This window comes from Mauremys reevesii, linkage group 2 (genome assembly GCF_016161935.1).
Source record: "Mauremys reevesii isolate NIE-2019 linkage group 2, ASM1616193v1, whole genome shotgun sequence".
NCBI lineage: Eukaryota > Metazoa > Chordata > Testudines > Geoemydidae > Mauremys > Mauremys reevesii.
This window is the reverse complement of record NC_052624.1, coordinates 258,314,565-258,332,119: the sequence shown is the minus strand read 5'-3', so window position 1 is coordinate 258,332,119 and position 17,555 is coordinate 258,314,565. Positions and strand designations below refer to the sequence as shown.

At 38.2% G+C, this 17,555-nt stretch overlaps 1 long non-coding RNA gene across 2 annotated transcripts in view; it reads right to left on the bottom strand.

Annotated features, from left to right (window-relative positions):
• The window catches only part of LOC120398786, a 94,715-nt gene that overhangs the window by 41,771 nt on the left and 35,389 nt on the right, over positions 1–17,555 (bottom strand). For both annotated transcript variants that reach the window (XR_005594704.1, XR_005594703.1), the window contains exon 2: positions 113–248. This is a non-coding gene — a long non-coding RNA (uncharacterized LOC120398786). The remainder of the gene's footprint in view (positions 1–112; positions 249–17,555) is intronic.

Genomic DNA, 17,555 nt, shown 5'->3' with positions numbered 1-17,555 from the left:
GGGCAGTGCTTTTCTTCTGTCTAGCCATTACCAAACTAACTAAAAATAAATAAATAAATCAAAGAGCCCAAGCTTTAAGCAATCCTTTAACATAGCAGTTGGAAATATGTACCTCACTTCTCTCCTAACTGTTGTGCTGGGATGTGAAAAGGAATAGAAGGGACCATGAGACAGGACTCATGGACTAGCTCATCTTTTATGCATTGAAGACAGTGTAATCAGGCTGTTCAGATTCCAGCTGGCAGTATCTGGGAATACAAAATGAAAGCATAGGTAACTTTAGTAGCATTTGTCAATCATGTGGGAAAGGCAGAGCAGTATAGAATTAGAGGAAGAAGCATGCCTTGAAAACCTTTCCTTGCCACTGCTAACTTTGGCTGCAAGATGTTGCTGTATTCCTGATTTGTTATTTTCTCCACTGAATATCTATGGACACAAGGTAGCTTATCAGATGCTTAAAGTGTATTCCATGGGGCATCTGCTTGACAATGAGATTTTTATATGTCACGTTCCTAAAAGATCTTAAGAACCAGGAGCCAGGGAGATTAATCTGAGAACGGATTAGCCATGACTACAGAAAAATGAGGTAGAATAGTCTTTATTAAACTATAAAGAGAGAGTATTTTGTGTTCCGTAAATACCAATTATTTCTTGGAGTTTTATGAACCTTCCTGTCAGGTGAAGTGGATAAAACATATCATTTACATATGCAGATTTCTGAGGTCTACTGAAACACAAAAGGCAAAACTTCTCAAACAAGTGTAATGGATCACAAATTTTAGATTCTGACCTCCTTGTCTGTGTGAAACTCCCATTGTCATTAATAGGAGCTCTGCACAGATAAAGACAGCAGAGTATTAGAGTTTAAATCCACAGTGAATATCTGGGAGGAGCAGTATGACCAAAAGAAGAAAACAAAAGTGAACCTATTTTGTTCTGATTCTCATGTAAATAGGTTGTGATGACATCAGATATCACCAGTGCAGTAGTGGGATAACAGAAAATAAGTTTTCTGCACATAATGAAGCTTTTGCAATATTCTCCATTCTTCACATCTCAATTTGTTGTCAGCTGGCAGTGTCTTATAGTAATGCTCCAAAACAATTTATATATCTAGGTAGTTCATCTAAATGGATTGGTATGGTCTCTTTATACCCATATAGTCATTGACAGAAGAAATCATAATTAGCTGTCTCCCTGTATCAGCTGTAACAGCGGACTTTCCTGAGGTCACATTGTGACAGTCTGTATCCCTATGTTCACTCTTTTTACAAGTCTATGATGGCTTTTTACAAAGTATGCCTTGTGAGGTATCATTTGAAAACTCATAATTTGCTGATCATTATTGTCTGGTAAAATATTTGTGGCATCATTGTATGTAAAATTATAAGGTTTTACTGTAGGATATGACTGAGACATATTCCAAGTCTGCAAAAGCAGGTACAAAACAGTTCCTCAGAGACCAAAGGCAACCTGATGCCTCAGCCAGGTGTCAACAAAATCAAATGGAATATTATCTGGTTAATCAGCTATTCTTTGGCAGAAAAAAGGATATGAGTGAGAAATTTACATTTTCACAAAGAAACAGCTGGAGATTCCTATCCCTACAGACTTCCTTTCTCCTGAACCAGGTGGAGATAATTTTCAAAGGAAAAAGGGAAGTATAAGAAAAAGGGAACAAACACTCCAGAATACTCCTTCCTTTCTCTATGCGCACAAAATTAATGAGAACTGAAGGACACTGAACTGGGGGAAGGGTCCTGGATGAAAGGAATCCAGCCAATAAACATGTGATGGGGAAACCTTTGCTTTGCATTTATTTAGCTTGTTATGTTAGATATTAGTTATGTTTTACTTTTTATTTCTTTGTAACCAGTTCTGACTTTTATATCTCATTATTTGTAATCACGTAAAATCTATCCTTCTGTAGTTTATAAACTTGTTTGATCTAAACCAGTGTGTGTTTGGATTGAAGTATTTGGGAAACTCCATTTGAGATAAGATTTGTACACATCATTTTCCAGTAATCAAATGATGGACTTTATATGAGCTTGTATTGTCCAGAAGGCTGATGGGGTATACAAGACACACATTTCTGGGGGAAAGTCTGGGGCTGGGAATTTGCTGGTGTCATTTTGCAGTGTAATTCATGAGTGGCTGGCTATAGCACTCATACAATATCTGGGAGTGATTTGTATGATGAAGGCTGTATGTGAGCAGACCAGGAGTGGTTGCTCTCACAGGTTGAAGAATTGAGGGGACACGGCTTCCATCTATTCAGATTGTACCTTGGGTAATGTCACACACATGTCTATGGTTAGCCTGATTTAGGGGATGCAACGTCACTATTAATTGAAGACGTTTCATAATATAAAAAATAGCTCTTGCAAGTTTTGTAAAATCATTTTTCTCTCTTGCCTCATGAATATTATGAGTATTTAAATTGTTTTCTACCATGATGCAGTGCAACACCTCATTTTCATAAGTCCCTGGGGATAGTCACACAGCTCCGCGTTTATACTACACTTGCCGAATTCTCACCTAAATGAACAATATATAATGCTAATTAAACAATATTATTTGTATGGTAATCTTAATAAAAGCACTATAAAAACCTCTAATACAAGCAAGCTATATCTAGTATGACACATATAAATGAATTGCTTTCAGCAATTTCAATCTCCCATGTCAAATAGCCTTATTATATAAGGTCTGTTCAGAAAGGCTATTATGCCGCTTAATGACAAGAACAAGAGGAAACTTACTCCTGTCTAGAGCTAGAAAATAAGTTTTTTTTCTGTCAGATTCTCTCCTTAACAAAGTGTCGTATGGAATAGCTACATTGTGATAACGATCGTCAATGTTAGGTCACAAACCATAATTCAGAGTGAAATAACTTTGGAGACAGTAAGGAGCATTTCCTCTATTCAAAACAAATGTAAACCTCAACCAGTATCCTCTTTTGTGGATAAAGGCAGGTAAGTTTTATATAAAGGTTACGGTGATGACATACATAATTATGAAAGGAAAATCAACAAAGTGATACATGTGCATTTCATTTTACTTGTGTGCTATTGTTACATAGCTAGACCTCAAAATAAAAATTATTGGCTATATTTGTAACAATTTTGTCTTCCAATTCAAAACAAAGCAAAACTACCCTTTCAAAATCAACCCTTTCCAGGATAGAGACTCTCCATCCTATAAGTATGCCCTACATTCTTTGTTCCTAGACGTATACATTTAGCCATATTAAAATGAATGCTGTTTGCTTGTGCCCAGCTTACCAAGTGCTCTGTATCAGTGACCTGTCCTCTTCATTATTTACCGCTTCCCCAATTTTTGTCATCTGCAAATTTTATCAGTGATGATTTTATGTTTTCTTCAAGGTCATTAATAAAAAATGTTAAATAGCATAGGGCCAAGAACCATTCCCTGTAGGACTCCTATAGAAACATACCCATTGAATGGTGATTCCCCTTTTACAATTATATTTTTAGACCTATTAATTAGACAGTTTTTAATCCATTTAATGTGTGCCATGCTAATTTTATCTTTCCATTTTTTAAAATCAAAATATCATGTGATACCCAGTCAAATGCCTTACAGAACTATATTATGTCAACACTATTACCATTATAAACCAAACTACCATGATCTCATCTGACCTCCTGCATAATGCAGGCCATAGGACTTACATGAATTAATTCCTGCTTCAAGTCCAATATCTGCAGCTGAACTGAAGCATAGCTTTTAGAAAAAACATCAGTGATAAAGAATCCACTACAACTCTTGATAAGTCCTTCCAACAGTTAATTACTGTTAATTTTTTTGCCTTATTTATAGTTTGAGTTTGTTGCTAGATCTTTATCTGTAATGCTCTTACCAAATGTTTGTTCTCCATGTAAGTAGTTGTAGCCTCTAATGAAAACACCCCTTAACTTTCTTTTGACTCTTCTCTGAAACCTCAACAATTTCTTTTTTCTCCACAATGTTTCTTTACCAGACCTCCATGCCTTCTTTGGCTTCAGGTGTCAGTGGCTGGAGCCGGGGCCGGAGCAGGGGCTGTGTGCCCCCACTGGCAAAGTTCCCTGTAATGTTTTACATCCATGTGCGGAACTAATTTTGTTATGTACACCAATATGGAGGTGATGTGTGGCAAGGTAGGACTTAGGGTGTTGGAGTGTGGGAGGGGGCTCAAAGCTGGGGCAGAGTGTTGGCATGTGGGGGAGGGGGTGAGGGCTCCGGCTGGAGATGAAGGCTCTGGGAGGGTGCAGGGGATGAGGGTTCGGTGTGCGGGAAGGGGTTAAGGGCTTGGGGAGTGGGTTGGGATGCGAGCGAGTGAGGGCTCCAGCTGGGGATGTGGGCTCTGGGGTGGGGACATTTTTCTTTATTTCCCATAACCTGTCCATGACTTTTACTAAAAATAACTGTGACAAAATCTTAACCTTAACAATAGTTTATGATAGTACAGGGAAATCCGTTCTTTCCTCCCTTTTAATAGAACAATTGAGCATGTGTATATTTTTATTTAATTTAGATTTAATTCTAACTTGTATAATTTTGTTTCTTACAGAATTGGTCAAAACATAATTAAAATCTGACATTTCTCTATTTATAAGAGAGTCTGTTTTGTTAAATTTGTGAGTGATGCTATTTTAAGTCAAAATTCTTGATATTTCTGAAAGTTTTAGTTTTGTAATATTAAAATGGAAAATCTTGTTCTAGGATCAGTTTTCACATCTAAATAAGCTAATTGTTATAACAACTATAACTGCAAAAATTACAGGAAAGGCTAAATATAGGAAATGGCCCAGAGTAAAATTGCAATGATTCCCCCCCTCCTCAGGCCCTACTCTAGTGTTTTAATTTGTGATTTTTACACCTATTTAAATTATTTGTATGTGATATGATTTACATATGGAAGAACCAAAGAAGGAATTAGCGTAACAGTGGTTACTATTCACAGTAATGTCTCCAGGTCACTCTCAGTTTCTGTAATAGGACACATTTATAATTTGGCTCAATACATTACCTTGACACTCATTTATAATTGTCAAAAAAGTGGCCAATTTTGAAGAAAAAAAAGATTTTAAATTAATTGATTTTAGTATTTCATTAAGTCCTTAACCTATATTTTTTTTATTTATTGCATTTCCCATTATTAAATAGGAAGTTTTTCTTAAAAGTTGACTCTTAGCATCCAATCAACATCTAAAATGCAACTCTCAATTTAAACATGGCAAAAGTAATCTTAATGATCTTTATTTCTGAAAGATAACCAAACTCAAGTCTAGACTGGTGAGAGCATTTAGCCTTTAACCATATGGGCAAAAATACAAAGAGGCAACTGTTGGATATTTTTATGCAGAAATATATCAGTTATACTCAGTGCGCATTTATAGTTTCTTTGCTATCTGTTTAGATAATAGTATGCCTAGAGAACATTAGTTTAAGACCATTGCCTGAAGGTACCGGTCCCAGGCAATGATGAGTTTACAATGGCAATCTTCAATAAATTATTGAAGCCATTTATTGACAAGAAACTCCATTGTGTCAGCTCCAAAGCACTAGTACAATATATTGCCTTATATTTAATCAGCCACATCCTATATTCCACATCCTATCATAGCTAAACCAGCTAAACCAGCTATCAGAAAAAAAAACTTTTACTTCACTGGGAGTTTATTTTATATGGGGAAATGTGTAGCGGGGAATTTATGTGCAAGGCAGGGTTTACAGCTTCATAATCTCTCTCGAGTACCTGAGAGTTAAGTATTGCATCCTTCAATTTTGCCTAGATTAAAAGACAATTTAAGATGTTTGCTGCTTCTTACAGGAAAAGCCATAAACATTAGGCAAATGTCCATCTTATAATTCTGGAAAGTTGTGCTTGTCAATCAAGATAATTACATTTAGTTTCCTAGTACATCCCTTGTGATGGAGGATTTCAAGGTTTGGTTCTCTGGCACCATTGTAGTTCTCAGTGTGCAAATGGCTGTCAGCTGTACAGACAAATCTTGAGACTATGAAGGTAAATTAGTATGATGTGATCATGAAGGGAAACTGTATATCTAATGCTTAGAGAAGTAGAGTGGGAGTTAAGAGCCTTGGGTTCCATTCACACCTCTGCGGCACACTTGCTGTATGACATTGGGCAAGTTATTCAACCTTTCTGGGTAGATTTACTTTAGACTGATTGCCAGTCAACTCAAGTTAAAACATTCTACTCTAGAGAAATTCTCTGTGACAGTATTGCCTGTATTTAATGTGGGGAATAGCAAGACCTACCTGACAGTGGCATTAAAAAAAAAAAAAAAAAGCATGTGTGCCAAAAAAAAAAGCACTTTGAGATCCTGGATGTAAGGTGCTGTAGAAGTGTAAATCATCATAGTTACTGAATATACTGTAAGTGATCTGCAACCCTACACAGCTCACAAATGGGATTATACTAGATCGAGACAGGAATTTTCCGATAAAACAGGGTTTTGTAGATCCTGAATTCTTTTGAAGAAATGTGTCCGGTTTTACGAATCACTGACCGGTTTCCTGCTTGCTCACTTGATGAGATGCTAGGGAGTGTGTGCTTTTAGGAGCCAGGGCACCAAGGCAGTCTCCATTGTCCTACAAATTGTCAGCAATGCCCACGCATATTTCTTTGAGAAATCCACTAACACTTGGAATATGGCAGGTGCAAGAACACAAACTTTGATAATTGTCAAGGTTCCAATCTAATTTCTTTGCAAGTCACAGAAAAAAATAGCATGGATTTCAGTGAGATTTGGATTGGGCCATTAGTGCAGAAAAGGATGGCAGAAACAAAAATACATTTAACTACTTAGCTCCTTTTCATTTACATCAAACTAGACTAGTATCAGTAAAGTATTGTACCATAATTTAAGTTGTGTACGCCATACATATTGACAGCATCATGCTATAGCACTAACAGCATTGACTCACAACAATCTGAACCCTTGAGGAGTTTCTATTATCTAGACTTCCTTTAGGTACAGTCCACTAATTGCTAAAATCTGCCAAAGAGCTTAGAGCATATCACACTCCAACTTCTGATTACGATTTGGTTTTATTCAGAAAAAAACAACCACCTTATTGCAAATATGCAGTATCAGAAGCAACTTTAGTGATGAATGAAAAAAGAGCATCACCGAGACATGCAAATCGGGCCTATGTCACAATGAGACTCAGTGAATATTTGGTCCATACAGGCCATAACAAAGAATATCTGAAGATTTCTCTTTTCTCTGTATTTAGCAGACATATTGCTAGCAAAGTCCTACAGTTTGCTTTCATGCTACATGGTAACATATTTGATTAAGATATAGGTAGCAAATAAGCATTTTCTCTCTTGCGTGCACAAATAAAGACTATCTGCCAGTGAAAAGGAAAGATAGATTTGTTGGATAATTATGACTGCCCCAAGCTAGTTTATATTATAGTACAGTAAGATAACTTATGTTACTTAAACCTATGTGGCATGAATGTATATTCCTCAGGCAATTTGTTTGCAAACAGTCTATGTCAGACAATACTGTCATCAGATTAAACTAGAGATGACAGAGTCCATAAAACAAGTTGTGCATTTGCCTGAAGACATGGACTATCAGACAAAGGGCTATAACACTGAAAGGCTAAATGTAGGATATAATGCACTATGTTTTTTCAAGTGAGGCATAGACACATACAGAAGATTCTACATGTTGTTCTGCAAGAAACAAAAAGCCTTCTCTTTCTTTAAGCAGAATAGAAGTTCTTATGCTCAGGAAAGGAAACAAGCAAGATATTCCCACTTAGTGCACCAACAGTAATTCAGAGCTTGTCATCAGACCATATACATTGAGTATATTCACTGTAACTGATTGTGTTGCCTTTCATGGTTAAACATAACAGCCACCTGGTGTACATACTTTGTTCTGGAGACGTTTGTTAAAACCACCTACATACTTACAGCTGCCTAACTGGTGCCAATAACATAAACACACACATCTGCTAGTTTAATATGGACTGGCAGAGGAGGATTCTGGAAAGCTAGTGGCTGTATGGCCAGGATTTCCTGTAACATACTGCAATCTATTACTCTGGTATCTAATATATACTCAGGTATGTCTGTAAGGTCTATATAGGTGCTAGAGAGAGAGAGAGAGAGAGAGAGAGAGAGAGAGAATTGCTTCTAATGTTTATTGCTGAGTACAGGGTTCCTCCCCAAATCCCCTGCTCTAGTGGCTGATCCCCCATCCCTTTACTTTGTATTCCTTTTCTTCTGGATGTGTAGTTATCTTTAGTTTCTTCTTCAGTTGTTTATTGATCCATCCATTGGGAAGTAGAAAAACTCTCAATAGCTGGATGACACTAAGAACAAAACTTAATACGTAAACTATTTACTACTCAAGACAAATAATGTGGACTGTACAAATATAATTCATGTTCATATACACAGTGCAGCATATAAAGTTCTACCTCTTTCATGTATAAAAATATCTGATAGGCTGAGAAACTTCAGACTAGAAATACATAAGTACATTAACTGACATGTTAGATAGTTAATGATTTGGGACCCAGCAAATGAAAAAAAATGTTGATCTGGAACAAGTACAAACTGTTGTTACTGGGGATGTATGTCCTTAGTTACTGTGAGTTCCTGAAATCGAGGCACACTGCACCTCAGTGATAGGGACATGGGGAGGGAGGTGATAAGTTCAGTGAGGACCTGATACATTAACTTTTTAGTTGGAGAGAGGGGCAGTTCTGGAAAGAGTTGGTGGCTCTATTACGAAGGCTGCATTAGAGGGGAAAGAGAAGCATTTATGTGTGGGGGCTTTGTTGGGTGGAGAAAGGGATGGGTATTTTGGAGGGGCTTCCCTGGGGAACTGATATGTGTGCCTGAGTCGGGTACCTCTTTTGTTGGGGGAATGGCTGGATTTTGTCTGGATGTGAGGGAGGGGGCTATGATGGTGGAATTGATTGATCTTTTGCTGAGGGAAGAGTTGTGTTGAAAAAGAAACTGAAGGCTTTTTTTGTTGGGGAAACCATACAAAGTCATTACTCTCTAATGCCTTCACTATGATGGCATTCACGTCCTACAAAAAGCTTAAGTCAGAGAGAAGGTCTGGATTTATTATAGTATAATGAATTCAATTAGATTTCCTTTAAAAGGCCATACATTTACATACTGCATAGATACTTCTCTCACACAATACTGTATACTCATTTTATAACTCCATTAATAGAGCTTTACTTTTACTGCTATAGATTTTCTTTTTTATTTGGTTTTGGCAAAAGTTAACATCGATTTCAGGTTCATTATCTTTATGCAGTCTATTTTTCAGGTGGACCATTTCCTGTGTATTCAACCAGTGGAGTGTAGTTTCTAGTCTACTTATTACCTTCACATTCTAGGTGTTTTTCTTCAATCCTTATTAGGAGTTTCATCTACTTCATTACCTACCAGACAGTTTGTTACTGTACATGCAATTTCTCCTGTTGTCATGAAATGGGTGGTCAGACCATCAATGTAGATTCCCTATTCTAAAGCCTGTAGTGTATTTTTTAGATATTGTATGTTCAGCTCTGTAGCCATTTCTTCAATGTCATGTCCTTTCTTCCCGCATTGTGGATCTAAATCAGAGTAACCATTACAATCACTGTCCATGAAAGCACGAGGGAAACATTGCAGGCAGCATTTTGCTGACAGCAAAAATTTCATTCCAACATACTGCAGCACTGTACACAGCATCCTTTAATGTGTAGCATTTAAGGAAATAAGTTACAGGCAAATCTGATGAGAGCAAATCACACAGGAAACATTCTTGATTTCTCTTTTACCACAAGACAACAATGTCCTACTCCATAAGCTGAATGCATGATGGGGCATTTAAGAAAAAAAGTCATAGGAATATCATCTGGGTTTTTTTCTGAGAGAAATCTCAAGGTAGGGCAACTGTCCCCTAGTAAAATTGTTTTTAGAAGATAGGCTATTTTCTTTTCATCTTTTTTTGAAATAGAAAAACTGATAATTGGTTTGAAGCAGGCAGTAAACAGGACAGTTGCCTTCTGTTTGTTGAGTCTGTTTATATTTCAGGAAGATGGCTCATAAATCAACACACTCGAAGATATACAGATTTACATACCACCCACTGCTAAGTGAGAATTTTGCAGTTTCTCATGGTATTTGACCAAATTAAAAATGAGATGCCGCTTTTCACTTTTTTATAGTGGTTGATATACTGTGACATTATCAATCTGAAGTTCAGTCAGGTCATCTGAATCTTTTCCAAGTTTGTCCATATTGAATCCAGTTAAGCACATAAATATTTTATTTCTGTTTTCAAAGGAGAACAAAAGACTGGCAGGAAAAAAGACTCATTGGGTAAGTGTAATTTTCTCCCTTTTTATGCCTCCTTCCACTAAGAAAGTTGGAGGAATACATTATGTTTCTTTAACTCACTGGCCAATATGTCTTCTTTTGTGCTCAGTCCACAGAGGATGGGAGTCCATTACTTTGCCCAGCTACAAAACCTGGCTTTAACTCAAACTGTAGCTGTTTATGTGTTCAGCTCTGTAGCGCTGGATATCCCTGGTTCAATTCTAAGTATCAGTCAAGAAGGCAGCCATCACAGTTTCACAGAAGAATTTGCAAGTCTAAAGAAGTCATTAGGCTCCCACTCCTTTCATATGGGTTTCACTTAAGAGATGTTTGTGGGCTATAATGAAGGAGAATTATTGATACGGATTTAGTAGCCATATCAAGAGCTACCTGACATCACATCTAATAAAAAAGTAACAGTAAGTACAGATGGTGAGACGTACATAACCTGCCAGAGATGAACCTCAAAGTCTCTAGAAGAATGATCAAGCAGGGAAAAAACCACTGAGGTTAAAAAAGTTAGTATGCAATAGATTCTAACGAGGCTTTCAGGATAGGCTACAGCTCCCAGATTTTATAGTGACAATTTCTACTCTAGACTCATGAGAGAAATGGTTCAGAATAGTTCTTCCACCCCTAGTTTCATTAGACATTCCCAAGTTTGCATAAAGACATTTTTCATTTCACAGATAATCTGAAATAATAATTTGTACTGCCAAAATTTTGAGCTAGATATTTTTGCCTTATTCCCACTGCCTCAATTCTTGCCATATAGATGCAAGCAAAATGTAAAAATGAATAAAACCAGTCTCCCTAGGGAAGGGCTGAGGAAGGATAGCCCCGTAGTAAAGGTATTGGACCTGGGCTCATGAGAGCTGGCTTCATTTCTGAAGACATTGATGTGGACCTAGTAACAGTACATTGGATGTTTCAGGCGGTGGCTGTAGTACTGAAGCCCAATGGCAAAGTCTGAATTTGTATGGTCCTTGCACAAGTTAATAAAAACATGTGCAGAGAGACATATTCTTCCCACACTCAACCAAACATTAGGTCTGTTATCAGAAGCCAACATCTCCTCAAAGCTAGATGCTTCAGCTGGCTTTGCCTCCCTCCACCCCTCCCCCCCAAAATCTATTCCATTATGTACATTCATTTATCCTGTTTGAACGCGCTGTTCAATCATCTTCCATTCAGCAGATTTTCAGCACTAGAACATTTCTAAAAGAGAATCTCTCAGATCAGGTTTGCCTGGCATCCTTTGCCATGCAGATGATGTGTTGCTATATAGAAGAGATAAAAAATAACACAGAGTGAACCACATGCAGTTTTGAGATGTTTTCAACAAGCCAATCTCACTCTGAAGGAGAAATGTGAATTTGGAAAGGAGCAGATAATATTTGTAGGACACATAATTAGCAAACAGGGAATTCAGTGAGACTCAGACAAGTTAAAGGCATTACTCACCCAAATCCAAAAGTATTTGTGCTGCAAGAAGATCCATGACATGACAACTCATTTTGAGAAATTCTTACCAAATTGAGCTAGCATAACAAAAGCCTTAAGAGATCTCTTTAATTGTCAAATATGTGGATTTGGAGTAGCCCACAAGAAAACACATTTAATAAAATAAGCAAATAACTGACATCTCCACTAGTTTTGGTGCAAAGTTTGGTAAACTATCCAACAACAGTAGTAGTGAATGCAGCTTCATATGGTACAGGAGCCATGCTCACACAAAAACAGGCTGAAACAGACCATAGACAAAGAAAACATTGCCTGAATAATTTCTCTCTGTAAAGCTACCTAACAGAACTTGGTTGACCACAGATTTTTTTTTTCTGGAAAGGGGACATATACATTCTTGTAACTGATTACTTCTCATATATTGACTTAACTATGTTTACATAGACTTAATTGGAAAATTTCATCCAGAAACTAGATAAAGAGCCTCAGTTTATCTCTGAAAAATATTCTACCAGGACTTTGATTTTGACCATTGTACCAGCAGTGCACATTGCCCTCAGAACAACATGGAGGTGAAGACTCTAAAAAGACTTCTGTAAAAATCAGTGGCCCCATATAAAGTATTCCTGGCATATTGTTTATCACTGCTTTTGGTCTGGACTATCTCCAGCAGAACTTCTGATGCGAAGACAACTAATGACACCTTTATCTGGCTTGCCAATACAATTTAAACCTCAGTGGCCTTACCCAAAAGAAATTTGGGAAACGAGTTGCTGAAATGAAAATTTGGTATCAACAAAACTTGTTTGGCACAGAACAAACTCACTACCTGAACTGAGATGATGGAACAAATTTTGAACCTTGTTTGGAACTTGGCAGAAACTCCCAGATCTTACCTAAGGGAGACTCTAAAAGGACTTCTCCAGAGGAATTGGGTTTCCCAATACAAAGAAGGGAGGATCAGGGACCTGTAAGCACTCTGTCAGGAAGTGAATTCCACCCATAGGGAACTCCATGCACAAACTCAACAGAACAGAGAATGTGGTCTGGAAGACTTAGCGATCCCCTTGAAGACTTGATCTTTAGAATACTATTCAGGACTATTTAAATGCAACATAGTTACGTAAATAGATTTAAAGAATTTGAAGTTTATTTTGAATTGCTGTGTATATCCAGTGGTTTATAATTTAAATTTTAATCTTTTTAGTATAAAGAAAGGGGGATAAGGAGTGTTTACAGAGTTCTTGATCCTCCACAGTTATCAGAGAAGCATAGGTGCTGGAACTAGAGGTGTGTGAGTGGGGAGGGTGTGTGTGCTGCCACACTCCTTGGCTTGAAGTAGTTTTCATCATATACAGGTTTTACAGTTTGGTTCAAAGGATGTCAGCACCGCCGCTATACAGATTGTTCCAGCACCCCTGCAGAAAGGACCAGGATGCATTGCCATGGGGATCTTATTAAACATAGGAACTTCCTGGTTAGGGAGTTCTGTAATTGCTGCTTAAAGCATGGCTCTTTGTGTTTATGTCCGCACACAGCAGAGTACATTGGCTACTTCCAGCCAAGTCTAGGATGCAAAGCTACAAGCAGTGAAAAGTTTTCCTAGATGCGGGAATATAGTGTGAAGGATCCACAGGTGTGCAATCCTGCCCAAAAAGTGGATGGTGCTAGCTGGTGAGGAAGTATGGTAAGGTCATTCACTTACCCTCTTCACCACACCAGCATACAGAGTAAGCCTCTCCCACTTGGCACTGACAGGATATGCCGCCGACACTGGACTATGTGGGGCACAATCCTTCCCTGAGCTTCCTCTTCAGGAATGCAGCTCCACAATGCTCCAAAAAGCAGTCTAGTACCTAAATGGCACAATTTGATGCTAACTTATTTTTACTCATTATGTTTATTACAGTCATCCCCAGTGGGTAACCAAGAACAGATTCCAGTTTTCCTAGAGACACTATTCAAACATAGAATAAGAGACAGTCCCAGCCTCGAAGAGTTCACAAACTAAATAGACAGGGGTAGGACTAAGGTATAGAACAAAAGCAGAATGCACAAATGTGATGGCAGCAAACATAATGTTAGTTCCACAATTTTTTGGTTTTATGATTTAAATTCTTCCAGTGGGGTTAGGTTAAAAGGAGCTTACCTAGATTGAAAGATGGGTGGAGGGGATTGGAGCAAACCACCAGCTGGCGCAGTGGAGAGACCACCCAGACTGAAAATTATAGAAGGCAGTTCCAGGACATCTGTGTCCAAAGGCTTCTGCTTTCCCTGCTTTCTGCAGGGCCGCCCAGAGTGGGGTGGGCAAGTGGGCCCCCACAAGAATACAGTATTCTATAGTATTGCAACTTTTTTTTATGGAAGGGGTCCCCAAAATTGCTTTGCCCCAGGCCCCCTGAATCCTCTGGGCAGCCCTGGCTTTCTGCATCTGCTGAGCTGGATTCAGGCTCTGGCGGGTTTCTACCTAAATTTCCTTCCTCTGAGCGCACATCATTGAGGGGAGTGGGGATGTCATGTGAGTTCTAGTGCCTCCAAAGTGGGTCTCCCTGCATAGTTACTTCCATTTGCCATTCAAGCAGTGCCTTGTCTTGGTGTCCTCTATCATATCTCTGGTGTTGCTCCCTGCTAGTGTCTGTGAGCTGATGCAGCCACACACCGCTCCCAGCTTGGCAAATCCAGACCATTACACATTGGTATCCTTTCTAGTATTTTTTCAAAGGAAGCAATGGAATTACAGGTATATTAAAACAAGCTGTCCAATCCCTAAAGTTTTGTCATGAATGAATGCAATTCCATTACAGGGCAATGACAGACCTGACACTTCTTTGAGACCAGTTTAAGCTCTTGCCTTAAGCCTTGAAGAGCATCTGTGTCACTGGATTTAGATACTTGACAGAAATTGCTCAATATTCCTACAGGATAGGACAAAAAGGCTACAGACAGAGGAAAATAGCCAGAGGATTGTGTTTACTCACAGTCAGCCCCCTCAAGATTGAGAGCTTATTAAAAAATAATTGCAAAACTTGCTGCAAACATCCACTGAGGGAACCAATAAATTGTTAATGCACCATTTGAGGTTTAGGAGCCTGTCTGTGGAAGTGAAGAGTGTCACAGGATGGCTTCTTCATCTGGAGATAATTCTCAGTAAACAAGCCACCTTATCTTAAAACTTAAACATTACTATATGCAGTCATATACCATTTCCATGCTTTAGAAGATAAATTATTTTTAGAGTGATTCCAGACAAGGGACTTGGAGACCTATAATAAAAAAATCAAATAATGCATCAATATGACAAAAGCATTAAGAAAAAAAATGGGACATGTGAGGGGGCCTGGGCTGATGGTGCAGATCCTCATGAACTACTAGGATTTTGTCTGGGAAAATGAAGGCTAGGGGTGATTTATATCCAGGGCTCAATTTATCCAAACCTCAAAGATCAGTCAGTAGAAGGTCAGAGATGGGATGGGGTGGTTTGAAATTAAAATGATTCTATCAACACCAAGTCTTTTATTTTGCTAGATAGAAATCTAATGATGGGGTTAAGATTCTTTTCCCCCTTTCAGAGCAGAGAATGTTCAGAGAAATAGTTCCAGGCTTGACCTGTCTAGAGAAAATAATAATATTATGAAAAGTAGACCATCTAAAACTAAACATCAGAAAACTAAGAGGCTTACAACCTGGAGGAGACAAAGAGAAGAACTAACAGGGCTCATATAATAAATATTGTTTGAAAAATGATAATTTTCCCAATAGTTTTTAAAAGTAGAGACAAATATGAGAGGATGGAGTCTCAATCCAATGCAGGCCATGGAAGAAAACAAAACAAAATGAAAAGTTCACAGAGCCAGTTAGTTCAGAGATATTTTCCCCAGTTTTCAGTATTCTAAGGCTATGTGTAGTAGCATAACCACAGCAGGAAGAGACAGCATGGGCTAGCCATACTTAGTACCAACTTGCCCAGCCCCCACAGGTGATGCCACTTGCCACTGCCTGGCTACAACACTATTTTTAGTGTGCTAGTTTTCAATGACAGCTAGTGTGAGTATGTCTACTCAAGCTGGGAGTCACAGAGCCTCAGAATACTGAAAACGAGGAATCACACCCCCAGCTCCAAGTGTAGTCGTAGCCTCAGAATTGGAGCGTACCACAGACCCAGCAAGGAACAGGATACACTAGAGTACCTGGCTGGTAACCAGATTTTCTGACCACATCTTTCTTTTTTTCTCCCTTCCAAATAAGAAGCTTGTTAGGGATTTACAGTACCAAATGTAGCTGTACCATATAGTTGCAATGCGTGATTTTATCATGACCCATAATATGTGATGCTTTTCTAAAAGCCTCACCTCCCGGAGATCTCTGATTACATGAGAATCTCATCCTTCACTTACAAAAAAAAAGAAAAAAAAATCTAGCCCTCGTGGATGTGGAGAGAAGCTTGGAAAATTGAACCCTAAAAGACTAAAAAAAAAAAAAAAAAAGGAAGGTATATAAAAAGAATCCAAAGGGTATTATTTTCAAAAATCTCATTACACCAATTGCATGGAATTTGGAGACTAATTTTTTAATAGTTGTTGGTCCTGCCCTGCAAACCCGCTGCAGCATTGATAGATACAGAAAGGGAATTCATTAAAAAAAATTGAATACTACAAGTTTTTGCTTAACTAATCAAAATATGAAGCAAAAACAGGCTAGAAACACAAAAGAATCTTGCTGTTAGAAAATTTACCAGCAGTGATGAAGCAACGATGGTGTACATGGACTCAGTGCACCCCTTTGACTATGCACACACATCAGGGTGGTGGGGGTGGGGGAATACTTCTTCCCCCCTTAATTTATTATTCTATTTCTTCTGATAATTGAGTAAACAAAAAACTACAACGGGTTACTTTTGTGACTACAGGGCCACGCGGTATACAATGGGATATACCGAATCTATAATAGGTGATGCTGTCTGATAGCAGGCTATAGAAGAGCCAATGTTGTAATTTCTATAAAACCTTCTTTTCCTGTAAAGCTGCTGGAAGTGTTGTAGTGAGTTCACTGCAGATATAAAAAAGGCAATAAGTTTGCAAAATCTAATGCTTTTGCATGTTTCTTGTAACTGACCTATAGCAAAATTTAGCAATTTGAGAGTATGGGATTTATCAGCTGGCTGCTGATACCTGACCTGTGATAAAGTTTGGAGAGCTCAGCATGAATTTTCACTGATAATATTTTGACACAGTTCAAAAAAAATCTTGCTTTTATAGCTATGTTTTGAAGACTACTTGGCTGTTGCTATTCAATGCACTAGACTGTTGGGTTTGTTGAATAGTAGACTTTTATGTTTAAAGATGAATTGTAATGAGTTTAAAAGTATTTTTTCTACTCCCAAGTCATTAAAAGAATTTATGGATAGACCTGAATGTTATTCATCAGTTTGAAGATGAAACAAAGATTTGCAGTGACATGGGTTCAGGGTTCTGTGTTTGTTAATAACGTTATCATAAGAGCAGAAGACAATAATTAATGTAGGAACCGTGCCCAGTTCCTCAGTTCCCCAGAACAGAGGTCCGCTTTCCTGTCCTTCAGTTGCCTCCACTCCTATGGTAACAAGCTGGCTAGTCTTAGGGAATGTAGCTGGTTCTCTTTCCAAAACTGTCTGGATTGGAAGGTATTAGCCTTTAGCAACCAGCAAGAGGCCCTTTTAGCTAGGAAGAAGATT